Source organism: Carcharodon carcharias, chromosome 4 (genome assembly GCF_017639515.1).
Source record: "Carcharodon carcharias isolate sCarCar2 chromosome 4, sCarCar2.pri, whole genome shotgun sequence".
NCBI classification, from domain to species: Eukaryota; Metazoa; Chordata; class Chondrichthyes; order Lamniformes; family Lamnidae; genus Carcharodon; species Carcharodon carcharias.
Window position 1 is genome coordinate 61,163,477 of NC_054470.1, and position 14,423 is coordinate 61,177,899.

The window sequence follows — 14,423 nt, forward strand, 5'->3', positions numbered from 1 at the left end:
TGAATCCAATAATTCGTTGCACTGCTTTTGTATCTGTTGGTCACTGCATTGCTGCTACAACTCTCACCTTGTCAGGATCCGGGTGAAGACATTTTGATGTCAGTACATGACCTGTGTCCTTAACTTCAGACATATTCAATTGCAATTTTTTCATGTTCAGCTTCAGGTTCATCTGGCGAGCTCTCTCTGATAGTCATATTAAATTATGATCATGGTCAGCTATGGTTTCTTCCACTGTGTCTCCACATCCATAGTCTAGTAGATCATCCACTATGGCGTCCACTCCGGGAAGGTCGCTGACTGTCTCATGTTGTTCATGTTGAAACTCTTCTGGAGCCGTGGAAATGCCAAACGGCATGTGGAACCATGTGTATCTCCTGAATGGTGTCCGGTATGTAGTTAGAAAGCTGCTGCTTCTTCTAGGAACCAACCTTTGCATCTAGGGTAGTTAAGAACGTTGCCTTGGCAAGTTGTGGCAAAATTCTTTCAATGGTTGGCATGGGGTAGTGAGATTTCTTCAGTGCTTTATTTAGATCTGTTGGGTTTAAGAATATTCTCAGCTTTCCTGCTTGTTTCACTGCTACCATGCTGCTAATCCAGTCTGGAGGAGTTGTCACTTTCTTGATTATTCCCCTCTTTTTCAGCTCTTCTATCTTGTCTTTTAGGATTGACTTGAGGGCAACTGGAACTCTTCTTGGCAGATGCTGAATTGGTCTTACATTCTCATCTGCTTCAAGATGATATTCACCTGGCAGACATCCCAACCCTGTAAACACATCTTTGTAGGATCCTCTAGGATTTGTTCGGCAGTCAATGGTTTTGTGTGCTGTGTTATGATCCCAGCTGACGTTACTACTGGACAAGTCAGATCCCAAGGTAGAACCAGGCTTGATAGATCCTAACTGTTATTTTTTGTTTAGATCCGTGGAGAGTGGCTACTGAACAGAGTCACAGGACTCAGCTGATGAATTTTTAACAAAAGAATAAAACATTTATTAAACAAGAAAAGATGAACTATATTACAATACTCCTTGTGCAAGCTCTCTCCCACGCATGTGGATCCTTCCTCCATCACACTCATCTAATGTCTCGAGCATTTTCAATGCTGCCTGCTAGGGTACTTTGGTAGGAAGAATAGAGGCATAGACTATTTTCTAAATGGGGAGAGAATTCAGAAATCTGGAGTGCAAAGAGACTTGGGAGTCCTAGTCCAGGATTCTTTTAAGGTTAACTTGCAGGTTGAGTTGGTAATTAGGAAGGCAAATGCAATGTTGGCATTTATTTCAAGAGGACTAGAATATAAAAGCAGGGATGTGCTGCTGAGGCTTCATAAGGCTCTGGTCAAACCACGTTTAGAATATTGTGAGCAACTTTGGGCCCCGTATCTCAGGAAGGATGTGCTGGCCCTGAAGAAGGTCCAGAGGAGGTTCACGAGAAGCATCCCGGGAATGAAAGGCTTAACATATGAGAAACATTTGAGGACTCTGGTTCTATACTCGATAGAGTTTAGAAGCATGAGGGGGGATCTGATTGAAACTTACAGAATACTGAAAGGTCTGGATAGAGTGGACGTGGGGAAGATGTTTCCATTAGTAGGAGAGACTAGGACCTGAGGGCACAGCCTCAGAGTAAAGGGAAGACCTTTTAGAACAGAGATGAGGAGAAACTTCTTTAGCCAGAGAGTGGTGAATCTATGAAATTCATTGCCACAGAAGGCTGTGGAGGCCAGGTCATTGAGTGTATTTAAGACCGAGATAGATAGGTTCTTGATTGGTAAGGGGATCAAAGGTTAAGGGGAGAAGGCGGGAGAATGAGGTTGAGACACTTATCAGCCATGACTGAATGGCGGAGCAGACTCGATGGGCCAAATGGCCTAATTTCTGCTCCTATGTCTTATGATCTTATGGTTCTCTTTTGGTTGTCCATCTTACATCTCCGCCTACCTACTGATTGCAGTCCCATGCAGCACCTGTTCCTGCTCACTATGAGTCGGATTTACATTCATGGTATGTTTAACATTCTTCTTTTGCTCCCTTGTCCTTTCCCCTCCCCCAGTCACCCATGTCATTTCCCCCATCACTGTTGACTCCCCTGGCATCACCTTCCACCTCCCACTTGCCAGCTACAACCCTGGGATTTTTCAATCTCTTCCTGCAGCTCGATTAGATGTTCTGGTAGTGGGGGAATATCATAACCAAATCTTTCCACATACTTCTACAACTTTCTTTTATTCATGCCTTGGGCTTTAATTTCAGTGCTATTATGACTGTAAATATTCACCAATCTTCTTTCCCCAGCCCTCATGGGTCTCTCAAGAATAAAACAAAATGTAGGTAGGAATACTGCGTATTTCAAATTCGACCCACATGGATACAATTTCCTGTTTGTGGTATGACAATATTCTGTTTGCGTTTTGAAATGCAACAGTACCACAGTGTGCTTGCACACGAACAGGGGAGAGACCTCATCCTGAGTGAGACACAGCCAGAGTGAGTTGACAATTTGGTGCACAGTAGGAAATGAATTGATAAGTTTTTCTCTTTAATTCCTCTTTAATTTTTGTAAGTTCAGTAGTCTAGTTAAAAGGTTGGTAAGGTAGCGGACTCAGTTGACTGTGTGACAGTTAACTGTCAATCACCTGAAGCCTGATTAGGGCCTGAATAGGTGTTGATTACTATTTGAAGCTTAACTAGTGTGAGTCATCTCAGCTTACCTCAATTCTATTTAAGAAAGGGACTATTTAGAAGCACACTACAGCATGCTTGCACACAAACAGGGGAGAGACCTCAGCGTGAGTGAGACACAGCCAGAATGAGTGTGGGTATTGGCAGTTTGATGCACAGTGGGAATTCGGTGATTAGGGGAAGAGGTGCTCTTTGCATTTTTTCTTTGCTATCCAACTTCTTAAATCTTCAGAAAGTGGTCTTGCCCTGCTGCAGCAGTAGAAGCTACAAGGGAAAGGAGTGACTGGTAAGTAGTGGGTAAGGTCAGGTAAGTATTTACTACTTTTATTGCTTATAGTTTAAGGTCTTTTTGAGGTTTATAGTTTGTATATTCTGTAGTAACAAGGATCAGGAAAGAAGTGCCCTAGAGTAATTGATTTAAAAGGTTTAATTTAAAGGGATGTCATGGCAGGAGAGCTCAAAGCTGTGGTGTGCTCCTCGTGCTCCATGTGGCAAGCCGGGAACATTTCCAGTGCTCGGGATCAGCATGTGTGCAGGGAGTGTGTCCAGCTGCAGCTCCTGGAAGCTCAGGTTTCAGAGCTGGAACAGCAGCTGGGGACACTGTGGAGAATCCACGAGAGCATTGTGGATAGCACGATTAGAGAGGTGGTCACACCACAGCTGAAGGGACTTGAGGAAGGAAGGGAATGGGTGACCACCAGGCAGTTCAAGAGAAACAGGCAGGTAATTCAGGAGTCCCCTGGGGTCCCACTTGCAATTCGGTATTCTGGAGGCTGATGAGGGTGCTGGTTCCTCCAGAGAGTGCAGACAGACCCAAGCTTCTGGCACCACAAGCAGCCTGTCTGTACAGGAGGGGAGGAAGGGAGGAAGATCGATAGTAATAGGGGATTCTATAGTCAGGGGAACAGATAGGCACTACTATGGCCATTAGCATGACTCCAGGACAATGTGTTGCCTCCCTGGTGCCAGGGTCCGGGATGTCACTGAACAGCTGAAGGGCATCCTGAAGGGGAAGGGTGATAAGGCAGAGGTCATGGTACATGTTGGTGACACAGGTAGAAAGGTCTTGCATCAAGAATTCAGGGAATTAGGCAATACACTAAAAAGCAGGACTTCTCGGGTTGTAACCTCTGGATTACTCCCAGTGCCACGTGCTAGAGAGCTCAGAAATAGAGAATAGCGCAGATGAATTTGTGGCTCAAGAGTTGGTGCAGGAGGGAGGGTTTTAGATTGCTGGATCACTGGGACCGTTTCTGTGAAAGGTGGGACCTGTACAAGTGGGACAGTCTACATCTGAACCAGAGCGGGACTAAAAGCCTTGCAGGCGGGTTTGCTAGTGGGAGGAGTTTAAACTAATTCAGCAGGGGGAGGGGACACAGAATGTTAGCAGAAAAGGGACACAACATAATACAGTAAAACAATCAAATCAGAGGGAGTACAGCTGCATTAAGTTTTAAGGGAGTAAGGCAGGGCTGGATGGCCTCTACTTTAATCCCAGGAGTATGACAGGTAAAACGGATGAGTTAAGGGTGAGGATTGACACATGGAATTGTGATATGGTAGCCATCACTGAGATGTAGTTGAGGGAGGGGCAGGATTGACAGCTCAACATTCCAGGATATAGAATCTTCAGGGGAGACAAGGGAGGGGGTAAAAGAGGAGGAGGTGTTGCATTATTAGTTAAGGAGTCAGTTACTGCAGTAAGGAGAGATGATACCTTGGAGGGGACATCGAATGAATCTTTGAGGGTAGAGCTTAGAAATAAAAAAGGGGCAGCCATATTGCTAGGTGTTTATTATAGACCCCCAGATAGTCAGCGGGAAATTGGGGAGCAAATATGTGCACAATTTGCAGAGGTGTGTAAAAACAATAACAATAGGATAATTATATTAGGTGATTTCAACTTTCCCAACATTAATTAGGATAAACATAGCGTTAAGGGCTTGGATGGAGTGGATTTCTTGAAATGTGTACAGGAGAACGTTTTAGTCAATATGTAGAAGGTCCAACAAGGGAAGGCGCAGTGCTGGACCTAATTCTGCGGAATGAAGCCGGATAGGTGGCTGAGGTGGTGGCGGGGGAGCATTTTAATGATACCGACCACAACCTGGTACAATTTAAACTTGTTGTGGACAAGGAAATAGACAAGTTGCAAAAAAATGTTTTGTATTGGGGAGAGCGCATTTTAGTAAAATAAGACAGGATCTGGTCAAGGTACATTGGGAACAGCTACTTGTGGGGAATCTACAGAAGAGCAGTGAGAGGCGTTCAAAAAGGAAATGGGGAGGGTACAGGCTCAACATGTTCCCTCTAGGGTGATAGGATGGAGTAACAACCCCAGAGAACTATGGATGACCAGAGATATTCAGGATATGATGAGAAGGAAAAGAGAGGCTTTTAGCAGATACAAGGGAAGCAAACCAGCGGAGGCATTAGTGGAGTACAGAAAGTGCAGGGTGGAGCTTAAGAAAGCAATTAGGAGAGCAAAGAGGGGATATGAGAAAACTCTGGCTGGTAAAAGTAGGGAAAATCCCAAGATATTCTATAAGTATATCAATGGGAAGAGGATAACCAGGGAATGTGTAGAGCCCATTAGGGTCCAAGGGAGCAATCTATGGGTGGAGGCACAGAACATTGGTAGAGTGTTGAACGAATACTTCACATCCGTCTTCACCCAAGAGAATGAGGATGAAGGTATGGAACTCGGAGACAGAGACTGCGAAGTTCTTGAGCAAATTGATATAGGGAGTGACAAGGTATTGGAGGCTTAAAAGTGGACAAATCTCCAGGTCTGGATGATTTGTGTCCCAGACTGTTGAGAGATGCAAGGGAGGAGATTGCAGGGGCTCTGACCCAAATTTTTAATTCCACTCTGGTCGTGGGGAAGGTGTCTGGGAACTGGACAACAGCTAATGTGGTTCCGCTATTTAAGAAGGGCTGTAGAGATAAGCCAGAGAACTACAGGCCAGTGAGTCTCATGCTAGTGGTAGGGAAACTATTGGAGAAAATTCTGAAGAAGAGAATCTATCTCCACTTGGAGGGGCAAGGTTTGATCAGGGATAGTCAGCATGGCTTTGTGAGAGGGAGGTCATGCCTAACAAATTTAAGTGAATTTTTTTGGGGAGGTGACCCGGTGTGTAAATTAGGGTAGTGCAGTTGATGTAGTTTATGTGGATTTCAGCAAAGCCTTTGACAAGATCCCACATGGGAGACTTATAAAGATGGCAAATGCACATGGGGTACAGGGTAATTTGATAAGGTGGATTCAAATTTGGCTTAGTTGTAGGAGACAGAGGATGATGACAGAAGGATGCTTTAGTGACTGGAAGCCAGTGTCCAGAGGTGTACCACAGGGACCTGAGCTCGGTCCTATTATTTGTCATTTATATAAACAACATAGATGACTATGTGGGGGGTAGGATTAGTAAGTTTGAGGATGACACAAAGATTGGCCAGGTGGTTAACAGTGAGGTTGATATCTTGGGCTACAGGATGATATAGATGGGATGGTCAAATAGGCAGATAAGTGGCAGGTGGAATTTAACCCTGAAAAGTGTGAGGTGATACACTTGGGAAGGAGTAATTTGACAAGGAAGTATTGAATGAACAGCATGACACTAGGAAGTTCTGAGGAACAAAGGGACCTTGGCGTGTGTGTCCATAGATCTCTGAAAGCGGAGGGGCATGTCAGTAGGGTGGTGAACAAGGCATATGGGACACTTGCCTTTATCAATCGAGGGATAGATTACACAAGTAGGGAGATCATGTTGGAGTTGTATAGAACTGTGCAGATGTTGAGTATTCCCAGCATTTTCTGTTTTTATTTCAGATTTCCAGCATCTAGAGTATTTTGCTTTTGTGTTAAAACCAAAGCTATTGTAATCATGATTTTGATTTGTATAGAGTGCTGCAGAGAGGTGAAAAGGGAGAAGGACTAAAATATATGTGAAAAAAGATGAGATATTATAAAAGTAAATTAGCAAGGGTTTCTATAAAAGCATATTAGAAATAAAAGATGAATCAGAATGGGTAGGACCAGCCAAAAATGAAGGGGAAATCTGGTTAAAGAAAGGGAAATGTGAACATTTATTACTAAATATATTTTCAGGATTTTTGATGGTGGACGTGACAACGTAGGTGTACCTGAGAAGGATGTGGAAAAATTGTTCAACATGAATATAGAAAACAAATTAATTCTGAAAAAAAAATAGCAAGGGGATTAAATCAACAGGTCTTTAAGGCATGATCCCTAGATAGTTAAAGTCAGAGAGGGGATAGCAATGCATTGGTAGTTCTTGCAAGTCAAAAATTCTCAAAAGCCCATGTTTTACATAGTTTATATGTGACTGCTGCCACACAAATGTTGGACCAAGATAGTGCATACCTGTAGAGAATTTAGAAATAAAAAGTTTCAGTGTCCAGACACAATGAATCAAGTCTCACAAAATAATTATGGCCCAAAATCCCTGGTGCTCAAAGAATTGCTAATATAACAGTAGGGAAAGAGTAGGATAGCCTGGTTAACCATTGGACCAGTTAATCCAATGTCAATTCTGGACAAACTGCAAAAATCCATAATTCAGACATTCAGAATTGCCAAGACAATCAAGGATTGGCTGCACATATTTGTTAAAGGCAACTTGATGACAGTGATTTTCTGTCTAGATAGAGGGAATGCAATGGATTTTCAATTAGCATTCTACAATGGTCCACAAGAGGCTCACTAGAAGAGTTTAAATAGATGCTAATAGTCAAAGAGAAAGTGCTGATAGACAAGAAAAGATGGATTAGAGTTACTGCATGTTACTTGATTTGGAGAAGAACCGGAAGTGGTGTACTCCAGGGCCAGCACTGTCCATTTTGATTTGAGACATCTTGTAGCATTGCTTAGTCCAAGGAAGTGGTATGGGTCTTAACTGTGTTTGTTGCAACAGACTGAGAAGATACAGTGACAAGCATGGACCAAGAATAGGAGCCACCAGCGCAGCATTATCTATTGATTTCAATATACAGGAAATGTTACTGCATTATCAACATAGAGCTTAATTTTTATATATAATTTGGATTGGATGGGGGAGCACCATTAATATCTACAAATAGGACATGTGCTAAGTTTTGGCAAAATAAACAATGTAAGGATGACTTAGGCAGCTTAGTAGAATAATCAGACAGAAGTTGCAAATTGTCAAGTGAGAAGTGATGTATTTTGTAAGGAAAAATAAGCAATAGAAGCGTATATTTAATAGAAAAATATCTAAATAGAAGGATGTGGAGAGACAGAGAACTAGGATTAAATATAACATCCCATTCTGTTTAACATCAACTTGCGTTTATATAGTGCTTTCAATTATAATACCAAATCAAAATCTTCAGTCCAAATCCAATCTCATGAAACTAAACCAAATCTATCAGATCAGTGCAAATAAAATCTACAACTTGCATTTATATACCTATAATGTAGTAAAACATCCCAAGGTGCTTCACAAGATTGTTATCAAACAACATCTGACAACGAGCCACATAAGGAGATAATAGGGTGACAAAATGTTTGGTTAAAGAAGTAGCTTTAAGTAGTGTCATAAAGATGAGAGATGGTGATGTTTAGGGAGAGAATTTCAAAGCATAGGCCAAGGCAGTTGAAGTCACTGCCACCAATGGCGGAGTGATGAAAACAGGATAATCTCAAGTGGCCAGAGTTTGAAAGATTCCTGGATAACTATAATACCGACACTCCCGACTCCCCACTGGATCACTTGACTATCCCTCTGCAACCACCCGACTACCCCGCCAACCACCCCGACCCAATTATCCCCTGACGGCCCCCCCCCGCCTCCACCACTATCCCCGGACCCATCCTACCCCTGTAGTATAATGTAGTATAAGGATCTGGCACATATAGGGTTAACGTAGGACTGAGTACAGTACCGCCCACACAGTGACATGAGAGAACACATGACCTGCACCTAGGGGTCAGTCCAGTGTTGGACAGTGCACAAGCAAGCATGGGGGCAACTCCAAGATGGAACCCTTTAATGTATATAAGTACCTAGTTCTTGTAGTTAATAAATACATACATTTAACCTACTTAGGATGACAATGATTTCACTAAGACCTACTGAATGGTATCTAGCACCCTACAACAACCCCCTCACCAACTTACCTACCATCCTACCCCCTCACCTACTTACCTGCTACTCTACCCACTCACCTTACACACTAACTCTCTCTCTGTAGCTTAAAGTGCCTTTGAGACCTGTAAATTTACCCAAATACGGCAGCTAATGCTGTGAAAAGGGGGCATGGCTTTGCTTCCCCAGTGATCCTGCACTGCAAAAGAAGGACCCCAGGACAGGTACAATCCGCATTTCTGAGAAGGCCCATTTCAGAAGTCCAAGCGAGAACTGCAAAGCTCCAGTACAGGGTAAGTAAGTAGCAGTGGAGTGGCAATCAACAGTGATTGCCACTCCTCTGAAGATTTGGGCCAAAGAGCCAATGGAGACAATCAACAAAAAGGCCTCATGTGCTTACACGATTCTTTGCCAAGAATAAATGAATAAATCAAGTCAGCAGATTGTTTAAAGGCAAATGTTTACCATAAATTGCATTATGCTATTTTTCTGTTTTTTTTAAGAAAATGATCAAATGCAAACTGGAACACCTCCCTCCACCCAGTCTGTAAACATAATCCCAAACTTCTGGTCACCTGTTATTTTAATTCTCCATTTACTCCCACTTTGCCCTTTCTGTCCTTAGTCTCCTGCAGTATTCCAATGTAGTTCAACCTGAGTTCAAGAAACAATACCTCATCAGTGATTGACCATCTAACAGACTACCATACTTAACAATGGATTCAATAATTTCAGATTGTAACCTCTGCCCTAATTTATTTCATTTCTCTTTGCTGGTTTTGGCTTCTCTCATTTTCTCTTCTGTTTTCGAACGCCAGGTGTTCATGATTCTGCCATTCACATCTCCCCTAGATACATCTTTTATTTTATTACTTGTCCCACTACTGTTCCCTTGAGCCATGAACACTTCTGTTATTTTATCTCTCCTGACTTTCACCTAATCACATGCCTTTCCTTCTGTTCTTTTTCCCACTGCCTCCCCTTTCACTTGCTTAAATTTTATTAGATCATTAAACTTTTTCCCAGTTCTGCTAAAAGTTAAAAACAAAAACAAAAATACCTGGAAAAACTCAGCAGGTCTGACAGCATCTGCGGAGAGGAACACAGTTAATGTTGCTAGTCCATATGACTCTTCAACAGAACTAAGGAAAAATAGAAAAGAGGTGAAATATAAGCTGGTTTAAGGGAGCGCGGTGGGACAGGTAGAGCTGGATAGAGGACCAGTGATAGGTGGAGATAACCAAAAGATGTCATAGACAAAAGCACAAAGAGGAGTTGACGGTGGTGATATTATCTAAGGAATGTGATAATAGGTGACATTAAGGGTAGAAAGCAGGACGAGCAAGGTACAGATAGCCCTAGTGGGGGTGGGGTGGGGGGAAGGGATCGAAATAGACTAAAAGGTAGAGATAAAACAATGGATGGAAATACATTAAAAAATAATGGAAATAGGTGGGAAAAGAAAATCTATATAAGTTATTGTAAAAAAAGATCGGAAAGGGGGTGGGGATGGAGGAGTGAGTTCATGGTCTAAAATTGTTGAACTCAATATTCAGTTCGGAAGGCTGTAAAGTGCCTAGTCAGAAGATGAGGTTCTGTTCCTCCAGTTAGTGTTGAGCTTCACTGGAACAATGCAGCAGGCCAAGGACGGACATGTGGGTATGAGAGCAGGGTGGAGTGTTGAAATGGCAAGCAACAGGGAGGTCTGGGTAATGCTTCCGGACAGGCTGAAGGTGTTCCGCAAAGCGGTCACCCAGTCTGCATTTGGTCTCTCCAATGTAGAGGAAACCGCATTGGGAGCAGTGAATGCAAAAAGTTGATTGATCTGAAACATTAACTCTGTTTCTCTCTTCACAGATGCTGCCAGACCGGCTGAGTATTTCCAGCATTTTAGTTTTCACAGAAAGAATAAAAACATCACTAGATTTTGGATGATGTTGATGAGGGACCGTGTGTGGATGAGAATTAGGAGGGAGCCAAGGAAAGATTGGGGGACATCAGAGGTGACAAAGCAGGAAGAGACACCTTTGAAAGTGGTACTCTATGACTAGGTGAATAAGAATGGAAGAAAGCAAGTTCCACCCAGCTGGATGACAGTGGAGAAGAGGATGGCGTGATCAGCCGTGTCAAAGGCTGCAGACAGGACGAAAGGATGAGGAGAGATAGTTTACCTTTGTCACAGTTTTTATTTATTCTTTTACAGGATGTGGGTGTCATTGGCTAGGCCGGCATTTTTATTGCCCATCCCTAATTGCCCTTGAGAAGGTAGTGAGACATCTTCTCGAACCGTTGCTGTCCCTGTGGTGTAGGTACATCGATAGTGCTGTTAGGCAGTGAGTTCCAGGATTTTGACCAGACGACAGTGAAGGAATGGCAATGTATTTCCAAGTCAGGATGGTGTGTGGCTTGGAGGGAAACTTGCAGGTGGCAGTGTTCAGATGCATCTGCTGCCCTTCTCCTTATAGGTGGTAGAGGTTACTTGTTTGGAATGTGCTGGCGAGTTGCTGCAATGCATCTTGTAGGTGGTACACACTGCTGCCACTATACATTGGTGGTGGAGGAAGTAAATGTTGAAGATGGTATATGGGGTGCCAATCTGCTTTGTCCTGGATTGTGCTGAGCTTCTTGAGTGTTGTTGGAGCTGCGTTCATTCAACCAAATGGAGAGTATTCCATCACACTCCTGACTTTTGCCTTGTAGATGGTGGACAGGCTTTGGGGAGTCAGAAAGTGAGTTACTCTCCACAAAATTCCCAGTGTCTGACCTGGTCTTGTAGCCACAGTATTTAATTGGCTGGTCCTGTTTAGTTTCTAAACAATGGTAATCCCCAGGATATTGATAGTGAGGCATTTAGTGATGGTAATGTCATTGAATGTCAAAGGGAGATGATTGGATTCTCTCTTTTTAGAGATGGTCATTGCTCATTGTGTGACGTGAATGTTACTTGCTACTTAGCAGCCCAAGGCGAAATGTTGTCCAGGTCCGACTACATATGGGTATGGGCTGCTTCAGTGTCTTGAGTTGTCGTGAATGGTGCTGTACATTCTGCAATCAACGTACATTCCCACTTCTGACCTTATGGTGGAGGAAAGGTCATTGATGAAGGAGCTGAAGATGGTTTGGTCTAGGACACTGCCCTGAGGAACTCCTACAGTGATGGCCTGTGACTGAGATGATTGATCTCCAACTACCAGGATCATCTTCCTTTGTGCTAGGTATGACCCCAAACAGTGGAGAGTTTTCACACTGACTGGTTTTGCTGGGTCTTCTTGATACCATACTCGGTTAAATGCTGCCTTGATGTCAATCTCACCTCATCTCTTGAGTTCAGCTCTTTTGTCCACGTTTGGACTAAGGCTGTAATGAAATCAGAAGCTGAGTGGCCCTGGCAGAGCCCAAACTGGGCGTCAGTTAGGTTATTGTTGATTAAGTACCACTTGGTAGCACTGCCAATGACTCCTTCCATCTCTGCTCAAGAGTAGACTGATGAGGCAGTAATTGGCCATGTTGAGTTTGTCCTGCTTTTTGTGGACACAACATACCTGGGCAGTTTTCCACATTACTGGGTAGATGCCAATGTTGTAGCTATACTGGAACAGCTTGGCTAAGGCCACAGCTAATCCTGGAGTTGAAGTCTTCAATACTATTACTAAAATGTTGTCAGGACCCATAGCTTTTACAGTATCCATTGCCTTCAGCCTTACTTGACATCACATGAAGTGAATTGAATTTGCTGAAGACTGGCATGGGTGATGCTGGGGCCCTCAGGACGAGGCAGAGTTGGATCATTCACTCTGCACTTCTGGCTGAAGATTGTTGCAAATGCTTCAGCCTTACCTCTTGTGATGTGCTGGGCTCCCCCTCCACCTCCAGTTAGTTGTTTAATTTCCCACCACCATGCACGGCTGGATGTGGCAGGGCTGCAAAGCTTAGATCTGATCCATTGGTTGTGGGATCACTTAGCTCTATTGCATGCTGCTTTCACTGTTTGGCATGCAAGTAGTCTGATGTTGTAGCTTCACCCGGTTGTCACTCATTCTTAGATATGCCTGGTGCTGCTCCTGGCAGACCCTGCTTCATTGAACCAGGGTTGATCCCCTGGTATGATGGTAGCATGGGTGATATGCCAGATCATGGAGGTTACATCTTCTGGTTGCATACAATACTGCTGCTGCTGATGGTCCACAGCACCCCATGATTGCCCAGTTTTGAGTTGCTACTTATGTTCAAAGTGTATCCCATTTAACACGATGGAGGTGCCACACAACACAATGGATAGTATCTTAAATGTGAAGACAGGACTTCATTTCCACAAGGATATGTAGTGGTCACCCCTACCAATACTGTGATGGACAGATGAATCTGTGACAGGTAGATTGGTGAGGACGAGGTCAAGTAGGTTTTTCCTTTAACACCTGCCACAGGCCCAGCCTAGCAGCTATGTCCTTTAGGACTCAGCCACCAGTGGTGTTACCAAGTCACCCTTGATGGATATTGAAGTCTCCCATCCAAAGTATATTCTGTGCTCTAGCCGCCCTCAGTGCTTCCTCCAAGTGGTTTCAACCTGGAGGAGCATGATTCATCAGCTGGTTGGTTGGGCCGGGGGGAGGGGGGGGTTGGGGGTGGGGGTGGGCACTAGGTGGTAATCTGATTTTCTTTCCCATATTTTACCTGATGCCATGAAACTTCATGGAGTGCAGTCGATGTTGAGAACTCTCAGAACTCCCATCCGTATACCACTGTGCCACCACTCCCATCCGTATACCACTGTGCCACCACCTCCAGACAGACCTTCCAGTTAGCTGGACAGGACCTACCCAGGGATGGTGATGGCGGTGTTTGGAACATTGTCTTTAAAGTATGATTCCGTGAGTATGACTGTCAGACTGTTGCTCTGCTAGTCTGTGGCACAAGCCCTCAGATGTTAGTAAGGAGGAATTTGCAGGGATGATAGGACTGGGTGTCCAGGTCGATGCCAGGTGATCTGTCTGATTTCATTCCCTTTTGTAGGCTTTGTAGCGGTTTAATACAGCTGAGTGGATTACTAGGCTATTTTAGAGTGCAGTAAGAGTGAACCACATTGCTATGGGTCTGTAGTGACATGTAGGCCAGACCAGGTAAGCATGGCAGATTTCCTTCCCTAAAGGACATTAGTGAACCAGATGGGTTTTTTAATGCAATCAGTAATGGTTTCATGATTACTGTCACCAAAACTAGCCTTTTAATTCCAGATTTAATAACTGAATTTAAATTCCACCAGTAGCCATGGTGGGATTTGACCTGGTCACACAATGTCATTTGTGACTTTGATAGGAGTATTATGATCTCTGTAAAGACTGGTAACTGGAAGTTTGAATTTCATTTTAAAATTTAATTGCTGAAAGACAGCCATGTCAAGATTTCATGCTTTAAGATATTTACTGCAACAAATAGCCAAAAACGCCATTAATTAAACACTGTTGTAGGTAACTTATACTTGAAACCACAGAACTGAATAGCACCCCCATCTTATTTTTAGTCCAACTGAAAAACCGACTTCACAGGTAAATGGTGTACTGTCCTTTATGTAGACATTCAATTTTCCCCAAAATCAATCTAGTGATTCTTTTCT